Source organism: Mesoplodon mirus (assembly GCF_964341445.2).
Source record: "Mesoplodon mirus genome assembly, chromosome: 4".
NCBI lineage: Eukaryota > Metazoa > Chordata > Mammalia > Artiodactyla > Ziphiidae > Mesoplodon > Mesoplodon mirus.
Genome location: NC_138979.1, coordinates 181,961,191 through 181,980,107, shown reverse-complemented (window position 1 = coordinate 181,980,107; position 18,917 = coordinate 181,961,191). Strand labels below are relative to the sequence as shown.

Genomic DNA, 18,917 nt, shown 5'->3' with positions numbered 1-18,917 from the left:
AGGAGCATATAGTTCTGAAGAGATGAAGGAAGGTAAGAGTAGAAAAAGTAAGATGAATATGTCTTGGGTACGTTAGAAAATGAACTTGACTTAGGGAATTGTAGAATGAGTTGTCAAGCTCTGTAAAATTCCCATTGAGATTTTGATCAAAATAGAATTGAATTCATAGGTTGAATTGGGTAGACTTGACATCTTAACATCATTGCCTCATTGCAACATGAACATGGTATGCACACATACATGCACACACATGTAGTCATAGTTAAGATTGTGAAAGTAATAGTTCCTACAGAACTGCAAAATTTTAGTTAGATTTATTATATGATGCTTTGCATTTTGTGTTGCTATTATAAATGGTATTAGAAACTTTTGTAATCATGCCTCTTTATAGAAATATAATTCATTGAATAAATCAGACATGTATCCAGCCAACTTGCTGAAATCCTCTTATTAATTTTGTTAATAATGCTGATTTAGTCTCTTCCCTTACAATCCTTGTGCTTTCATTGATTTGTCTTACTTTCTGTTCTAGTTAGTCCAACACAGTGCTGGACTGGGCAGTGACATGGGAACCACTAGTCTTTTATTTAACTACTAATGGAATACAAATGTGTTACTAGTGAGTACGCTCTTGGTCTTTGAAATTTACAGAATTAATTTCTAGTTTGCTAAGGGTTTTTTTAATTTTATTTTATTTTTTAAATTTATTTATTTTTATTTATTTTTAACATTTTATTGGAGTATAATTTCTTTACAGTGGTGTGTTAGTTTCTGCTTTATGGGAGGGTGGGAGGGAGATGCAAGAGGGAGGATATATGGGGATATAAGTATATGTATAGCTGATTCACTTTGCTAAGAGATTTTTTAAATTATATTTTTTGAATTTAATCCGTAGCTCTGCATCATTGTCAACATAGTTTTACTCCTTTATTCTGTTAATATGGTAAACTATATTAATTTGTCTTTTAATTTAAAATTACCCTTATGTTTCTGGGTTAATCACAAATTGATTATTTTACACATTGCTTAATTCATTTTGTAGTATTTTATTTCAGATTATTTCACTTATACTCAGAAATTATATTTATTCACAAGTGAAATTGCCATAATTTTCTTTTCTCATAGTGTCTGTCTCTAGTTTTGGTGACAAGGTTATTCCAGACTCACAAAGTAAAGTTTGGAACATTCTCTCACTTTTTCTCTTCTGTTGATCAAATAGGAGAAAGAAAAAATTAAATCTTCCCTGACATGAACTTCCATGTAAAATACAGTTCCTTTTCTTCTTTTAGGTAATCATTATTTGGCCATTCAATTACTTTATTTCTATTTGGGTTGTCTATGTTCATAAAGCATGTTTTACAAATTTAATATTTCCAACTATTTTCCCATTTATATGTTTTTCAAATTTATTACGTTAAGTTATTCATCGTTTCCTCTTATAATGTCTATCTCTTCTCTACCTGTGGTTGTGTTCCCTTATATTACAAATTCTTTTTTTGTGTGTTTTTCTTTTTTTAGCTTTTCTCTCTTTGTTTGATCTATGTCACCAGATATAACTATATTATTTGTAAAGAGTTTGGTTTTGATTTTGTTCATTTTTCTCTATTGTTTGTTTAATTTTATTAATTTATTTCTTCCCCTACTTTTTGATACCATTTTTCTTTTTTTCAGGGTTTGCTTTTATGTTTTTAAAAAAATTTCTTCATTTTTACCCTTAGGTCACTGATTTTGTTTTTCTTTTATCTAATAAAGGTGATTAAGGCTATTAATTTTCCCTTTAAATCTAGATTTAGCTGCACCTCACAAATTTTGATTATAGTATGTTCATTATAATTTCATCCTAATTATTTTCAGGTTGTTACTATGATTTATCCTTTGATGTTTAAGTTATTTTTAAGTGTGCTTTTTTTACAAATGCATGTGTACTATTCAGGTTCTCATCAGGAAAACAGAACAACGTTATAAATTTCAAGAGGGGATTTAAGTAATTACCCAAGTATTGAAAAATGAAAGAGCACAAAGCAAAAGCTGAGATAACTCTGCAATAAAAACTATAGGAGTAGTTGCCACCTCAAGGCTCAGAATAAAAAAAGAAAGCTGGTGTTCAGATTTCTGTAGACTGACTGGTGTTCTGTTGTGTTGGTGTCCTAGAGCAGGCACTGGGGATTGTTTCTGGGAGTGCTGAAAATATCTCGAGGCTGGAAAAACCTACTGCTTTGGGGATGAGGTTGACAGGAACAGGAAGACAGAGAGGAAGTTCTATCTTCCTCTCTCCCACCTTCCAACCTCCCTCTATTGGCCAAAGCTTACCAGCAGCCAAATGACCAGAGAGTTCAGGAAATGGGGTTTGTAAGGTCCCAGCCCCAGTATTTCAGAGCAGAGCTTAGTAGCTGTTTCTTGAGCTGAAAGTCAATAAATAATTAGCCAAAAAATATGTTTTTTAAGTATTTTAGTTATGGATATCTTAGATATCCATAACGCTAGTGCTTTTTTTTTTGTTTATCTTGGTTCACTGAAGAGAATTTTCATGGGGAAAGTTCAAACTGAGGCTGATCAATACTATCCAGGTGGGAATAGATAAGATCCAGCATCTGCCATGTGCTGATCTAGAGCTGCCCTGTGCAAGAGAAATAAAATGCAAACCACATAAACAATTCAAAATTTCCTAGTATCCACATTAAAATGAATAAAATAAAACCTGAGAAATTAATTTTAGTGATATATATGTTTTACTCAAGTCAGTACATCCAACATGTGAGCTTTTCAACTTGTAAATAACATATAAGTTATCGACAAGATATTGTTTAATTTTTTTAGCTCTGAGTCTTTGAAATTCAGCATGTATTTTATACTTTCAGGTGCTAAATTTTTATCAAAAATACCTTATCTGTATTTAGATTTAATAAAATTTGCAGTTGGAAAAGTTGATTTCCATATTCAAGTTGTTTCAAGCATAAAGTTTTCCATTAACTAAATAAAGTATGTTTTTAAAATAAAAATTAAAATTAATTACAATCAAATAAAATTAAAAATTCATGTCTTCAATCCAAGTAGCTGCATTTCAAATTCTCAATAGCCACATATTGATAGTGGCTGCCATATTGGTGATACAGGTTTAGAAGATATAGTAAGGACAGGTTGGGATACACATATTTCAGAAACTCTTCAGTTGGGGCAAGATGTCTTCCTCCTTGTCTTTTGGGACTAAATACAAACACAATTTCCTGAATGAAAACCACAAAGACACACTTAATGAACTTTTAATTTGTGCCTGCACTTTTAATCTATGACTATAGATCTGAGGGATAACATTATCAACCCATCTACCTATCCATCCATACATCCATCTATCCATCTATTCATTCATTTTTTTCTTCCTATAGAAGTTCTCTGATCACCTACCTACTAATATATACTATACATGGTGATAGGCTCAAGGGGCAAAGATGAATTAAAAAAAAAAACATAGTCTGTATAGTCCAGTAAGTATAACAGTCTAAATAAACTAGGTTTTGAAATTGGGGCAATACTATAACACAAGTGTAAACAAAGTATATACAGATGGTGGTTCAACTTACCATATTTTGACTTAACAGTGGAATGAAAGTGATATGCATTCAGTAGGAATTGTACTTTGAATTTTGAATTTTGATACTTTCCTGGGCTAGCAGTTTGTGGTATGATGACTCTCTCCTGATGCTGGGCAGTAACAGCATGCCACAGCTCCCAGTCAGCCACACAATCACAAAGGCAAACAACCCATACTCTTACACCCATTCTCTACCCATACAATCATTGTTTTTCATTTTTAGTACAATATTCAACAAATTACATAAGATACTCAATACGTTCCAAGTACGTTGAAGGAGGGTTAGTCTAAGTTATGATGATGTTCGGTAAATTAGATGTATTAAATGCATTTTCACCTGTGACTTTTCCAACTTACAATGGGTATCAGGAAGTAACCCCATTGTAAGCTGAGGAAGACCTGTAGCGAGAATAAGCACAGGTAAGAGGAAGAAATATTTCTTGGAGAGGGAACAGCAAGTATAAACTCAGGGTAAAACACTAGGATAAGCTTAGGTAATTAGGAGTGGTGTAAGTCAAGTTGTGGGTGTGTCGAGGAGAGAGGAGGTGGAACCAGAATCATGAGCCGGAGCCCGAGTCCTGATGGTTTGGACAAGGTGTCTGAGTCCCGTCTCATGGGTGGGATGGAGTTGCTGCAGATGGTTAAGTGAGAGATGGCAAGATCAGACATGTGTTGGGAAAAGATCATTCTCCAGGGTAGTGACGGAAAGCAGAAATAACAAACAGCTGAATACTCACATTAGATGCTCCATTCTCGTGGTGTGAGGTGTGCTCTGTTATATGCTTTCTCTGATCCCTTCTTTGAGTATTTCAATTAATAACTGATTCCCAATGTCTTGGATACACTTATCTTTTTTAAATGGAAATATAGTTGATTTACAATATTTTGTTAGTTTCAGGTGTACAGCAAAGTGATTCAGTTATATGTGTGTGTGTATGTATCCTTTTTCAGATTCTTTTCCCTTATAGGTTATTATGAAATACTGAGTATACTTCCCTGTGCTATACAGTAGGTCCTTGTTGGTTACCTTATTTTATATATAGAAGCGTGTATCTGTTAATCCCAAACTCCTAGTTTATCCCTCCTCCCCCTATCCCCTTTGGTAATCATAAATTTGCTTTCTATATCTGGGATACAGCTATCTAAAAATAAGCGGTCCCTTTGTATATTCTTTGAAAAACCAGCTTACTTAAATTTACTATTGAGAACCACTGCCTTCAGTGATCAGTGAATGGGTTAAAAATTACTCACGGGTAGAAGCCATGGACTAAAACTAAAAAGCACATAGTACTGCTTCTTTTTATACTACCACAGATATTTTATGTTCTACAAGTTCTGTTATTTTCCATAATCATCAAATCTGCCTTCAAAATTCCAGAAAACATTTTTGGAGCACCTGCAATGTGCCTCTCAGAGGCTCCTGAGAGCTGTGCATCCCAGTTGCCTGCAGTGATAATCTGATCACTAACACACTTTTTACTGGAGCTCTTCTTTTCTTGCCTCCTGTTCTCACACCCACAGTGTATTTCCTGGGTCATTTCCCAAGTAAATACTTGTACCTAATCCATGTCTCAAAGAGTGCTTTGATAGGAACCAAACTTTGACAGCTAACACACCCAGGCACCGTGTAGTGTGTGTGTACAGCCTGGCACAAACTCCAGACCTGGGGAAGTCTTCTGGTGGTTGTCACACCAGTGCCCTCCATACTCTGCTCTCTCTGCTTGTGTGGCTTCTGAGCCGATACATGTGAGAACCTTCTGAGAGTTTATCTGGAAAACTTCTTTTTTTTTTTTTTGAAACTTTTTTCTTTTATTTTGAATTCTGTCCTGAGTTCTATCATCTTACCTAATTCTGGTTTATGCTGTTTGTTCATCTTTTTTTTATTATGGTAAAATATACATAAAACAAAATTTAGTATTTCAACCATTTTCAAGTATACAATTCAGTGACATTAAATACATTCACAATGCTGTGCAACCATCACCACTATCCAAATTCAAAATAATTATGTCAAAAGATTGAGCAGGACCTCAGAAAGATGGAAGCAGCAGCATAGTTTCTGAATCTCTCCAAACCCTTTCATGGAAGAAGATCAACTAAAACCAAACACCCATAGGTGGCATTTATCAGCATTTACCATTTCCAGAACTTTTTCACCATCCCAAACAAAGACTCTATAGCCATTAAACAGTAACTTCCCATTCCCTCCTCGATCCATGTTCTTTCATCTTTTCCATTGTTTTTCCTAACATCTTTTAGCCCACTTTGAAATAATAGGCTACAGTTTTTATCTGTTTTGTGGACCTGTCTTTTCCAACTTGATTTTATTGTCTGAAGAGTTGCTATTCTGCTCCTTATTCTCTCTTTTCTTACACTACCTCTGTACGGGATTTGATCCCAATCCTTTTCTTTTATTGATTTTTGGATGAAAAATGTTTTAAAGCACTTTGTAAAGGAGGTGCGAGGCCATGTGGAAACATGTTCTTCGTGGCTCTTTCATCAATGCTTCACTTATACTGTTTTGAAATAACTGTTTTCCAGGAGGCATAAACCAGTGGGCTTTATCATTGGACAGAGTGCAGAGAAAGGACCCCATGAAAGCTGATCACCTTAGCAAAAATGATTTAGTTATGATTTCACCCAAGATTGGTCACAACCCAGCCTGGGAAACTCAATGAACCAGAGACAAGGTATAATGCCATCTTTCCTTCTCTCTGCCTCAGCTCTCAAGGATTGGTAACCTACATGTTATTAGTAATTATTATTTGGTTTCTGTTCATAATTACTATCAGAAGACACAGCACTTATGGGCCTAATTACACTGCCCAGCTGCACAACATTCTTCTTCATTTTGGCTTCCTGTCCACCAGCAGGAACCTGGTTTATTTTTGTTCTCCTTCACCACAGCCCAGTAATGTTTGTGAATGACTCTCAGTCTCACCAGAATCTGTATCTCTCACTCTGCCCCAACATCCCACCCCATCATTCACTCCCTGAAGCGTACTCTAGAAATTTAGGTAAACTGGATATTTTACCACTGTTCACCATCTCTTATGAAACCAGAAGAAGAGCAGCTTTCTTATGGAATGACGGGGAACTTGTAAAGATAAAACACCAGTATCCAATTGCATCATCTGGCCACATGCCTTCTACATCAATCAAGTATCTGCAGATGTGGTAGCCCATCCTGTTTAAACCATGGGTACAGTGGACACCAATAAGTTTGTCATTATCTTTATTTTCTTTCAGAAACCCATTAATAGCACATTGGAATTTAAAAATACTGTCATCATCTAGCACCTGATGCCCAATTGTACAAATTTTGAGATAAGGAATAGTTTCTGGTAAGTCCTCTGGCTAATAATAGCGGCGAGTATATGTTAAGTCAATCATCAGCCCAAGTGCTTCGTTCTGTTCTTGGATTTTGTTAAAAGAGATCCAAGGGGGAAAAACATTCTTCTGGAGTAAGATTCTTTTCAAAACTTTTTTTAAAGGAACTTTGAAAGCAATGAAACGAGTCCCAGGTATCCGCTATTCAACTGGGAGATAGTCTTTCCACCTTTCCCGGACGTCCTTTCCGCCCTTCCTCGTGGCCAACGAACGTCCGGAAAAGCCGCGACGTTGACCCCAGTGCCCGCGGGCATGATGCTGGAAAACTTCTTAATGAGTAAATGTGGAGAGATTTTGGGTGGAGTTTTACATACCATTTATTTTGTTTCAGGAGTTGAAACGTGCATTTAGCTGCACCACTCTGCATTTCCCAAAGCCCACAGAAAGAAGTCATGGTATTAACACAACATTTCATTTTGAATTTACTCCATACAGAGTGAAGAAACACATTAGACAAAGAGATATTTCTGATGAAAAATGTCTGCCATGGCTTAAAGGCCAAGAATATCTCAACTCTACTCACATGATAAAAGCAGGAGGAACTCATCTTACTTTATTTAGAAGGAAAGCAAAAAAAGAAGAAAGACAGAAGGAAGAAAATAAGAAAAAATGTCTGAATTTAAATCTTGGAGATCACACATATTTACTTTGAATGGATATTTAGACTAAATGCTAAGTTCTCTTCTATAACTAAGCTGTTTAACAAATTTAGTTCCTTTCTTAATTTCCATTAAAATATCAAATCACAGGGTACTCAGGCCTTTGTGTCTCCAACAAGAGTTGTGCAAACTCCAGAAAGCTGAGGATCCAAGGAAGAGTCCCCTCCTCTTCACATAGGCCAACCATCCTGCTTAAGGATAAGAACTCAGTGAATTGAGATCACAAGTATAATAACTGAACATTGTGTAATCCCATGCCTTCTACCATGGAGACATTCCTGTAATGGACGCTCCACAATATTAGTGATGGTCTAGAGCATGTGTAAACTCTCATCTGAGAGCTCCTTGGAGGCACAGACCCAATCACAATCATTGTTGTATTTCAGCACTGTTTTTTTTTTAATTGAAGTGTAGTTGATTTACAATGTTGTGTTAGTTTCAGGTGTACAACAAAGTGATATTTATATCCAGTTATATATATATAACTGAATGTGTGTATATATGTGTATATCTATCTATCTATCTATCTATCTATCTATCTATATATCTCAGATTATTGTCCATTATAGGTTATTACAAGATATTGAATATTATTCCTGTGTTATACAGTAGATCCTGGTTTCTTATTTATTTTATATAAAGTAGTGTGTATCTGTTAATTCCAGACTCCTAATTTATCCCCCCCCCCTTCTCTTTTGGTAAACATAAGTTTGTTTTCTATGTCTGTGAGTGTGTTTCTGTTTTGTAAATAGATTCATTTGTATTATTTTTTAGATGCCACGTGTAAGTGATATCATATATTTGTCTTTCTCCATCTGACTTTCTTCACTTAGTATGATAATCTCTAGGTCTATTTATGTTGCTTCAAATGACAATATTTCATTCTTTTTTATGGTTGAGTAATATTCTATTGTGTGTATATATATGTATATATATACACATATATATGTATCTATCTTATCTTCTTTACCTGTTCATCTGTTGATGGACATCTGTCAATTCATCTGTCAATGTCATTTTCATGCCTTGTGATTGTAAATAGTCAGCATGGTGCTTTGAACATAGGAAGGGATACATGGGATACATACTGATGAGGTTGGACTTAAAACTCCACAATGAGTTAAACCAGAAATGTTCTAATATGGAAATCAATTGCTGTTTTCTGATTTATAATTCAACATACATAACTGAACTTCTTCTGTCTATACATGTTCACTGAAAGGGGGAAACAATACTGAGGAGAATCTGTATATTCTAACTCATTGGTGCCAGATCAATTTTCCTAAATGGTGTCTATAAGACATCTCATTGTCATAAAGCCTTAAAGTACTCCCCTGATTAAATGTTTACTCTTCAGCCTGGTTTCCAAGAAGGCTGTAGAAGAAGGTCCCAACTGACTTTTCCACATTCATCTCCTTGTAAGCTGTGGTCAGACTGATTTTTTTACTGTTTGCTGAACACACTGTTTGGTTTTTTTCTGGTTGAAGTAACAGAAGCAAGCTTAAACTTGTCCAAGCAAAACATAGGAATTTATTGGAGAGGGCTCTATGGGATCCATAGAAATGCTGAGCAACCGGGACACAAAAGAGGGGACTCAGGACAGCCAACCTGAACGTGTGTTGAAGACCACCTTCCATCTAGCTCTCTGCCATCACTGGGACTCAGGTTCTACCTCTCAGTGTCTGGAAATCTCAGGTCTTATGAACAGAAACTTGACAGAGAGAATCTAGCTGGCCCAGCTCGAGTCATGGGGCTACTTTGGTCCAGTCATCCATGACCATGGATAAGAAATCATGAAATTCAAATATGGTTTGTAAGGTCCTGTCCCTATGCATCTGGCGCAGATAATTGGGAGGACCAAACAAGCAAAAACCCTTAAAAGGTGTTTCCTCAGTTGTGTTCATATACTTTACCTTTCCCTTGCATACCTTTCATGTTCCTCTGCAAAATCATTGCTATCCTTTTAGGCTGACCTCAGATGAAGACTTACCAAATTCTCCAAACCAGACAACACCCCCTCCTTTAAATTCTTTATTTTTTCTCATATAATTTTTATTGAGATACAATTCACATACCATAAAATTCACACTTTTAAATTATACAAGTCAATAGTTTTAATATATTCATAAGAGTTATGCAACCATCACCACCATCTGAGTCCAGAACATTTTCATCACCCCAGAAATTAACGCCATAACCACTGACAGTCACTCCCATCCTCTCAGTCCCTGGCAACCACAAATCTACTTTCTTTCTTTCACTTAGCATGATGTTTTCAAGTTTCACCCTTGCTGTAGCATGTACTAGAACTTCATCTTTTTCTAGCCAAATTATATCCCATGATACAGATATTGCATTTATCCACATTGTGTTTATCCAGTCATCAGCTGATGAACATTTGGGTTGTTTCCATGTTTTGACTATTATGAATAATGCTATTATTAACATTCATGAACAAGTTTTTTTGTGGACATATATTTTCTATTCTCTTGGGTATGTCTTAGAATGGTATTACTTGGTCATATGGTAACTCTATGTTAAATTCGCACCAGTAGTGAGTACAGGATTCAATCTCCCCTTATCCTTATCAACTTTTGTTATTTTCTGTGTATGTGTGTGTGTATATATATACACACACACATATATATGTAATTTATTTATTTATTATAGCCATCCTAGTGAGTGTGAAGTATTATCTCATAGTTTTGATTTGGATTTCCATAATAGCTAATGATGTTAAGCAACATTCCATATACTTTAATTGTTTTCATAATCTGTTATGTGGGCACTTGTCTTATTTTTACACTTCCTGGACTAACAATAGTTCGTTTTTTGGCAGCTGAATCTTAATTCCCTTTGTATAGTCTGCAGCTCTAAGCACAGTGCCTGACACCTAGAAAGTTCTTGATAACTTTGAAAGAATTTGATGAAATAAGACTTGTCTCCCTCATCTAATGTTTCTGTAGAACCAAATTCATTGAGGTACTTCTACAAGTAGAACCACACTGGAGTTGTCTTTTGTTGCAATATTAATAACTCAATTTTACTATGCACCTAGTAGATGATTCAACATTTTTATCACTAATTTTCAGAGAAACCTTTTGTGGTAGGTATTGTTATCTTCTTTTTGCATAATTGGGAGACTGAGGCATAGAGACAGTGACATGCATCAAGCATTCCTTCAGTTCTGCTACATCTTCCAACTCTTTTGTAGTTAGACCTATGGACTGTGAGCAAAAGTGACTTGCATCATATCCAGGCCCGGACAGGGAGGAAATGCATGCAATTTTTTTTTCTTTCCTCTTTTATGGCAACTAGGGAAGCCATGCTTTCTGACAGTGTGGCTCCAAATGGGAGAGCCCCTTGTGAGCCTGTTTCCTCAGTGATGATGTGAGGCATACCCTCAATAGACATATTGTATGACAAGCAACAAATCTATTAAGCCTCCGGGATTTTGGACTTATTTGTTACTGAAGCATAGTCTAGCTTATCTTTACTAATAATGTAGACATTAATTTGTCAGCCTAAAGCCACTCAGGATGTGAAAGAACCTAGAATAAAAGTATTGACTGTTTGCCTCCAAAATCCTCCGCAATTCCACTCTAAAAACTTCAGGAATTACCTTTATGTAGCACCATTTAAAATGGCATTCTGTATCCACTTCCTCTAGTTGACATTCACAGTTGAGTTAACCTGAATCTGATTGGGGGTATCTCATGTTCTCATCACCCACCTAAACTTTCAGTCTCTCCATAATTAATTGCAGAATTTAAGCAGGTAGACTTTAAGGAGCAGTAAACAAATCATACATCTCAGGAGGTTAAGTTAATTCCACTGGTCTCATTCAGGAGTAGAAAGGTCAAGGCAAAATTCTAATCCTCTCTCCCCATAATCCCATATCTCTGCCTTGAAAAATAAAAGTCTTTCTCTCAGCAGAAAGTTGGTGTTACATCTTTAAGGACTGCCTTTTTCTACTGGAAAACTAAAGCCTTTCTTTACAACCTCTCAGACCAATATTGCAATTTACAATGATTTTCACATCAAAAAGAGTAAAATATCTAGGACAAGGCAGTTCTCCAGAAAGAAGTTATGACCATGCACATGTTTAAGATATAGACTAGAATAAATAAAGTCAAAGGAAATTCTGGGAATACATGAAGAGAGCTCCACATTTTACTTTCCTTGACTGCATTGTATTTCATATCCAGACTCTGCCTCTGGTCCATGATGTATTCTTGTGGACATTTATTTCCGAATTTTTTTGTCTCTAATGAACAAATCTGTAAACATAGTTTTTAATTAAAAAAAAGTTTAAAAGAGGGCATCTTGCTGTATCACACCCTGTAAGATTCCCAAACTTGCACAAAATCAATTGTTTGTGACTCACAAGCAAGTGAAATAACATTGCTGGTATGAAATTAAATTCAGTACAAGTTAGGTGAAGCTGGAGTTCTAGAAGCCACATGAATCCATCAGACTTCAGTGTTCCAAACTCAACTTGCAAAATACATACTTTGGCTTCAAGGCAAACCTAGATAGACACTTGACGATACACAGTCCTTACAGGTAGGTACTCAATGCTACATTTCTTTAATTTGCATATTGATTCCAGAAAATGACAAGCTGAAAAAGAATCATGTTATGGGCTAAGAATAAAAAAAAATATTTCATCAGTTGTCCTCTGACCCTCAACAGGGTAGATTTATCTTCAAATTCATCTTCGTTGCTTTAAATATCTAATTTGAGTGTTCAGCCTCTGAAATCAATTTCAGATGTCTCTGGGGAGCTGGGACAAATAACTCACGGGCAGTGTATTAAGTTTGAGCTGGGGTGGAGAAAGACTTCACCTTTCACACACTATCAGTAAGATGAAAATGACAGCAAAAAGAGAAAGAGACAGAGACCTGACCGTTTGGGGGAACATTAGCATCTTTTAACTATTAATGTCATTTAGCAATCATCATTCACAGAACAAGGCAACCTGACTTTGACTTTATGTTTGACAAAATGCATTGATTGGAATGAGGATAGCAATGGAATTAGACTGAAGCAGGTTGGAACACCCTGGAACTGAGAAATTGGGTCCCCACACCCCTTCAGCTGAACTTTATGTTAATTGACTGAAGACTAGACACACATAGGCTCCAGGAACCAGAAATTCCCAGGTGAAGAGAACTGAGAAGGATCCCTCCTTTGCCAGCACTTCACTGGGCTAATAAAAAAATCAGTCCTATTGCTCCTGGGGAAAGTGGCAAAGAGATGCCGTCCCTGGTACTGGGACCTATTAACTCTCTTGGAAGAAGACTGTTTCCCCATTACTGTCAGCAGGGATAATTTGCACAAACAGAACACAGAGTTCGCTATTACAGAGCCCAAACTTGGGCAAAATCAAAAATACAGCTTTCCATCCAAGGAACAGGTAGCCAGAGGGAAAGTTTCTTATTTTGCAAATGGGGATGCTTTACTCATGAGAGACTTTGGTCCAGGAAAAAAGGGGAAAACAAAAATAAAACTACTGTTTTAATAAAACTCCTTCAATGGAAAGGGGTGGAAAAAGTCTGAGTCCAGAGCTTAAGAAGACTAGATTTGAAAACTCTCCCTTCCATTTCAGAGCCTGTAGCCATCGTAGGTGGTGTCTCCCAGGTGGTATAAGCATTGGATAAAATATGGCTTAATATCTTTATCACCTACCAAGTCGTAGTATAGTATAATTAGGAGTTAGTTTTTTGTGGTGGGCTGAAAAATGGTCCCTCAGAATAAGTCCATGTCCTAATCTCTGGAACCAGTAAACATGTTACTTTATATGACAAAGAGGGGCCCTTTGCAGATGTGATTCAACTAAGGATCTTGAGATAGGAAGATTATTCTGGATTACCTGAAAAGGATTTAAATGCAATCAAAAGTGTCCTTATAAGAAGGAGGCAGAAGGAGATTTAACTACACACATAGAGGAGAAGGCAGTGTGAAGACAGAGCCAAAGGAGATTTGAAGATACTGGTCTTGAAGGTTGGAGTGATGTGACCACAAGCCAAGTAACACTGGCAGCCATGAGAAGCTGGAAGAGGTAAGGAAGAGATTGTTCCCAGAACTTCCAGAAGGAGCATTTCAGCTCAGTAGTACTGATTTCAGACCTCTGACTTCCAAAACTGTGAGAGAATCACTTTCTGTTGTTTTGAGTCAGCAAGTCTGTGGTCATTTGTTACAGCAGCCACAGAAAACTGATACATTTATATATCAGTATATTCTAATACTATAAATAAGATTTTTTAAATGATATCATTAATCACTTTTCAGGTAGAGTCTGTTCCAATTAATCAGAGTTTCTAGGAAAATCATGGTAGCAGAAGATCTGAGTTCACATCCCAGCTCCCTTTGCACAATCTCTACCACCTAGGAACCATCTATTTATTGCTCTCATTTCCTGTCTTTGAATCTGCAAATTGGGTACAATAATACCCATCTTACCTTCCTCAAAATGATCTTACAAAAAGAGGGTTGAACTCCACTGGGAAGTTCTCCTTGAGGATGTGACACAATGTCATCTATAAAATTCAGGCTATCAGGTAAAGGGCAAGTGTTCTTGTATCTGAAATGTATTCTGTTGATTTCTCTATTTCTGCAGGATGCTTAGCCACACCTTTATGGTACATAAATCTCATGACTGATATTTGGTTGTTTATGTATTGTCTGTCCCCTTTTAGGAAACACGTACCTTATCCACCAGTGAAATTCCAGCACCTAGAATATGATAGGTGCTCAATAAACGTTATTGAATAGTTGAATGAATGAATGAGTGATCCATCTTCAATTTCCATTAGAACCACAAGTATTCATACTTCTTCTTTTCCTCCAATTTTCCCTCCTTTCTTAAAAATTATTAGTCCCATTCAATGGTGAGTTCCATACTGGACCCTGGAGTTACAACAATGAGTGTCTGCCCTTGAAACATCATAACTGAGTGGGAAAGAAGGAAAAAGGGATATGAACAGCAAAGAAAGATTATGGGATTGGAGAGAGGGAAGTCAATATTGACAGACGTCTTCCCAGGGTAAGTGCAGACAGAAGGAGTTTTGAAGACTGAAAGGGAGTTTGTCAAAGAAGAGAAGGAGGACATACCAGACAGAGGAATATGCAAAGGAGGAGAATCTCATGAGCAGTTCAAGTCAGCGTAGAATGCAACGGCTCACATCAAACATGGTGACATGGAAGCAGCCCTGTGGGAACTGGTGAGAGCTGCTCAGCCTGGAGCAAATGGTGGAGAGAAGACTTAGCAAGGCTGGGAGGGTAGAGGTTGGAAACATGGACTCTGGGATGAGAAAGTTTTTACACCCCAGGTTTTCCACTGCCAAGTTACAAAGACAATACCTCCAGTAGGTGTGCAACAGCCCTTTTTATACCTGTTGTACCCCCCAAATTATCAGCACATCTCCCTCTCACTAACAGAATGATCCCAGTTAGGATGATAAATTATGTGGCCACCCATTCCCATGTGTATGCCTAAATTAGTTAGCTTCTATGACCTTTAGTTTCTTTACTGTGAAATCAAAAAATAAATACTACTACTCTACAGTGCAGCTGTGAGAATTAAATGAGACAACTTGTGCAGAAAATACTTAATTCTTTGTAGCATATACTACATGAACAATAAATGGTAGTAGTATTATTATATACCATTTAGAAGAATCTTTTTTTATTAGTTTTTTATTTCCAGACAATGTGGAATCATTTAAGACTTTGAAACAGAAGAGGCACATGATCATATCACCCCTCAGTGGTTGTTGGCCACCATGGGTTTTGGGTGGTTTATCTGTCCAAGCCTCATCAGAAACTTGTCTAGTTAATTTCCTCATTGTTTCAACCATCTATCCATCCATCCATCCACTCATGCAATCAGAAAGCAATATTTCTTCATAACTTTTTATTAACCCATTGACTTTGAAAAAGCTATTGACCTACTCTGAGCAACACTTTGCTCATCTGTAAAATTACCAAACTTCGTATCTCATGATGTTGTTGAAAAGATTCAATGAGTTAATAATAACAATAACAAACACATAAAAGAAGTTTTGACGCATGTTACCTGCTACTATTAACTTTTTAGAATAAAGACCCACATTTGCTACTTGCTAGATGCCAAAAAACTTAGATAAGTTGCAAACTCTGTGAGCTCCAACTGATTTAGATGCAAAGATGGAAATGACAGCCAAAATCATGATGGTTTTGAGGATTCCATGAAAAAGCACATGACAGAGAACCTGGCACTTTAGGCGTAGACTAAATGTACATTCCTTTCATCAGTAAGCCTTTATTTATTAGTAGATTTGCAAATCGTCTTTACATCATCCCTCCCCAAGGTATTCAGACATGACTTTTGAGATACTTTATATTATTAATGTAGAAGGGGTCCTAGAAACCTCTTCCTCATTTTAAATATGGTGCCATGTGTAAAGGAGATGAAGTCACTGGCCTCAATCTGCACAGAAAGTGGGTTGCCAGCCTGGGTCTAGAGTCCAAGTCCCCTTGCCACAGCCTATGATGTTTCCTTTCTACCATGCAGTTTTACAGACAGGACCTCTTCCATAAATAACATGTCCTTGTAATAAGCTGGATCAGAGGATGCGTTTAAAACATGAACATTTGTGAATATCCGTTTCTCAAAATAGGTGATGGCCAAACATGCTGCCACAAAGGTTGGAGAGAGCTCTCAGGTCCAGTTACAACCAGGCAAGCTGAGAAAGGTGCAGAAGGTTCCTTCCATTACTCAGAATCACCCAACTCTATGTGAAAACACACTTTTTTTTTTTTTTTTGGCTCCAGAAGTCTCACTGACTTCTAATACTTTAAATCACCTCCCTCCTGGATTTCTAGCTTACTTGGTCAATACAAACAGAACAACTGCTTAAGCGACATGGAAACTTCAATGTTCTCCATCATTGTTAGTGCACAAAAGACTTGGATTGACCTACGTACTTGTGCCTCTCCACTCTGCTCCCCAGTAGGACTCTAGCTGTATTTACAGACTCTGCAAAAAACCTGGATTTAGATAGTGCTTCCCTGGGGAGAAATTATTAGCACTAATCCTTCTCTTGGAAGAAAGCAGCCCGACTATGGGATAATGCAGCTCAGATACCTCCTGCACCAGATCTGCCTTTCAGCCATGGGTCCCAGCACAACACCCACATGTAAATCCATTCTGCTTACTTAGCGAGGGTCACCGTATTAGTATGCTAATTTATGACACTTTGCCAATTATGCTATTTTTATAGATCCTCAATTAATTATGGAGAGATTAAGGGTCATTTTGATCATGTCATTTGTCTGACTCAGAGGCCACGATGACTGAGGGCTGACATCCTCAGCACCCCCAAATGCCTTAAAGGCTCAACATCAGTTAGCTCCAACTCAAGTGTCCTTTTTCTTCCTCATTCTTTAGGTGAGAGCCCAGTGGTCATGGTATAGAGACAGATTTGTTCTGGAGGTCAAGCTTAGACCTTCAAGAACTGAGAACATGACTTGTCCAATGGAGTCTTCATTCTAGTTGTCCTGTGTCCAAGCCTCACCAGGACCTGTTTAACCCAGCAAAACACATACCAACAGTGTGTAAACCCAGTGAGAGTCAATTCCTTGTTCTACTGGTGGGACAGCAAATGGCATGGCCTGGAAAATATGTGACTCCATGTAGCCTTCTACCCAGAATATCCTCTAGTTTAGGTAATATGTTTAAAGTGATTTTGGCTCTCTCTTCTAAGTGCAAACTAGTCTTTTTCCCATAATTGTTTTGTATTTTTTTCTACTCAATACTCTATAATAACCTATATGGGAAAAGAATCTGAAAAAGAAAAGATATATGTATATGTATAACTGAATCACTTTGCTGTGCAACTGAAACTAACACAACATTGTAAATCAACTATACTCCAGTATAAAATAATTTTTTTAAAAAATTAATTAATGACAGCTTTATTGACATAATTTACACACCATAAAACTTACCCTTTTAAAGTGTATCGTTCATTAATTTTTAGTACATTGACAAAGTCAAAGTAGTGCAACCATCACCAGTATCTAATTCCAAAACATTTTCATCACTCCGCTCCATATTCCCACCATCAAGGCATGAGGGTTCCAATTACTCCACATCATCTCCTACACTAGCTGTTGTTCATCTTTTTAATTCTAGCCATCCTAATGGGTGTGAAGTAATAGCTTCTTGTGGTTTTGATTTGTGCTTCCTTAATGATTAGGGATGATGAATATATTTTCACGTGTTTGTTGGCTTTGTCCATTGGCCCTTCATCTCCTCATCAAAGCCTTGCTACACCAGCTGACCTTTGTTTCCCAGTAGCAGGCCTTCAAATGTTTGAGAAGAGTGACCCTGGTATCTGAACTACTTTCTCAAGGCTCTACCTCCCCCACTGCTGTCTGCCATTCTCTCATCTCACTGCTCGTGTTCCGAAAAAAGCTGCAGAGTCAACATTCTCCTATGCTTTGAAGCCTAAGAATGCATATTCCATTCTGTTCAACTCCAGTGAGAACAGAAGAATCACCCTTTCTCTCCTGGACACCATCTTCCTGAAAACCCAGCCACAGACTAATTCATTCATCTGTTCTATGAAGGAAATGTCATTCAGCTTCTCTGCCACACACTTATTTGAACAGGAATATTGTATGCATATATGTACAAGGTGACAACGTTCTTTTGCTTGACCAAACTTGATTCAGGATCCTGAAACTTCTCTTAGGCCCATCTGGGCCCTTCCTTGTAAAATCCAATTTTAGCTAGAACTCTGCTAAGTCAATTTAGCAAGAAACCCCTACTCTTGATATCTGATCCCCCTCAAAATCTGATCAGGTTCCTCCATCATCCTCCAGGTGATGTCTGATCACTTCAACCTGTCTTCAGCAAGATTCCTTCTAACTAGGTTTAGCCAGAATCCTCTCCTACCCCTGATGTTTCCCCTGTAATTTTCCATCTACTGACCCTTACCTTGTTCCTTGGCTATAAATTCCCACCTGGCCATGCTGTATCTAGAATTGAGCCCATTCTCTTTCTTCCACTACAAAACTATCACTGTCATCCCTATACCAATCAGGATGGTCCTGAATGGTCTGCTTTACCATCTTTAACAAGTGTCATAAATAATTGTTTCTTTAATAAAGGCTCCTGAAAAGGCGTCCTGGAACAGACTAAATCCAATTTGTGTCCAGTTACATTATTCGCTGGTACCCAATCTGTGTCTGCCCATGGACAAGAAGTTGCGTGTGTGTTTGTACGTGTG

General features: G+C 37.1%; 1 pseudogene across 1 annotated transcript; it reads right to left on the bottom strand.

The window, feature by feature from the left end:
- Positions 1-6,640: 6,640 nt before the first annotated feature.
- On the bottom strand, positions 6,641-18,659 carry LOC309802967 (RNA/RNP complex-1-interacting phosphatase-like; annotated as a pseudogene). Its single transcript has 2 exons — positions 18,626-18,659; positions 6,641-7,248 (listed from the first exon to the last, which is right to left on the bottom strand). The product of its transcript is annotated as an RNA/RNP complex-1-interacting phosphatase-like (transcript).
- Between the last annotated feature and the right edge of the window lie 258 nt (positions 18,660-18,917).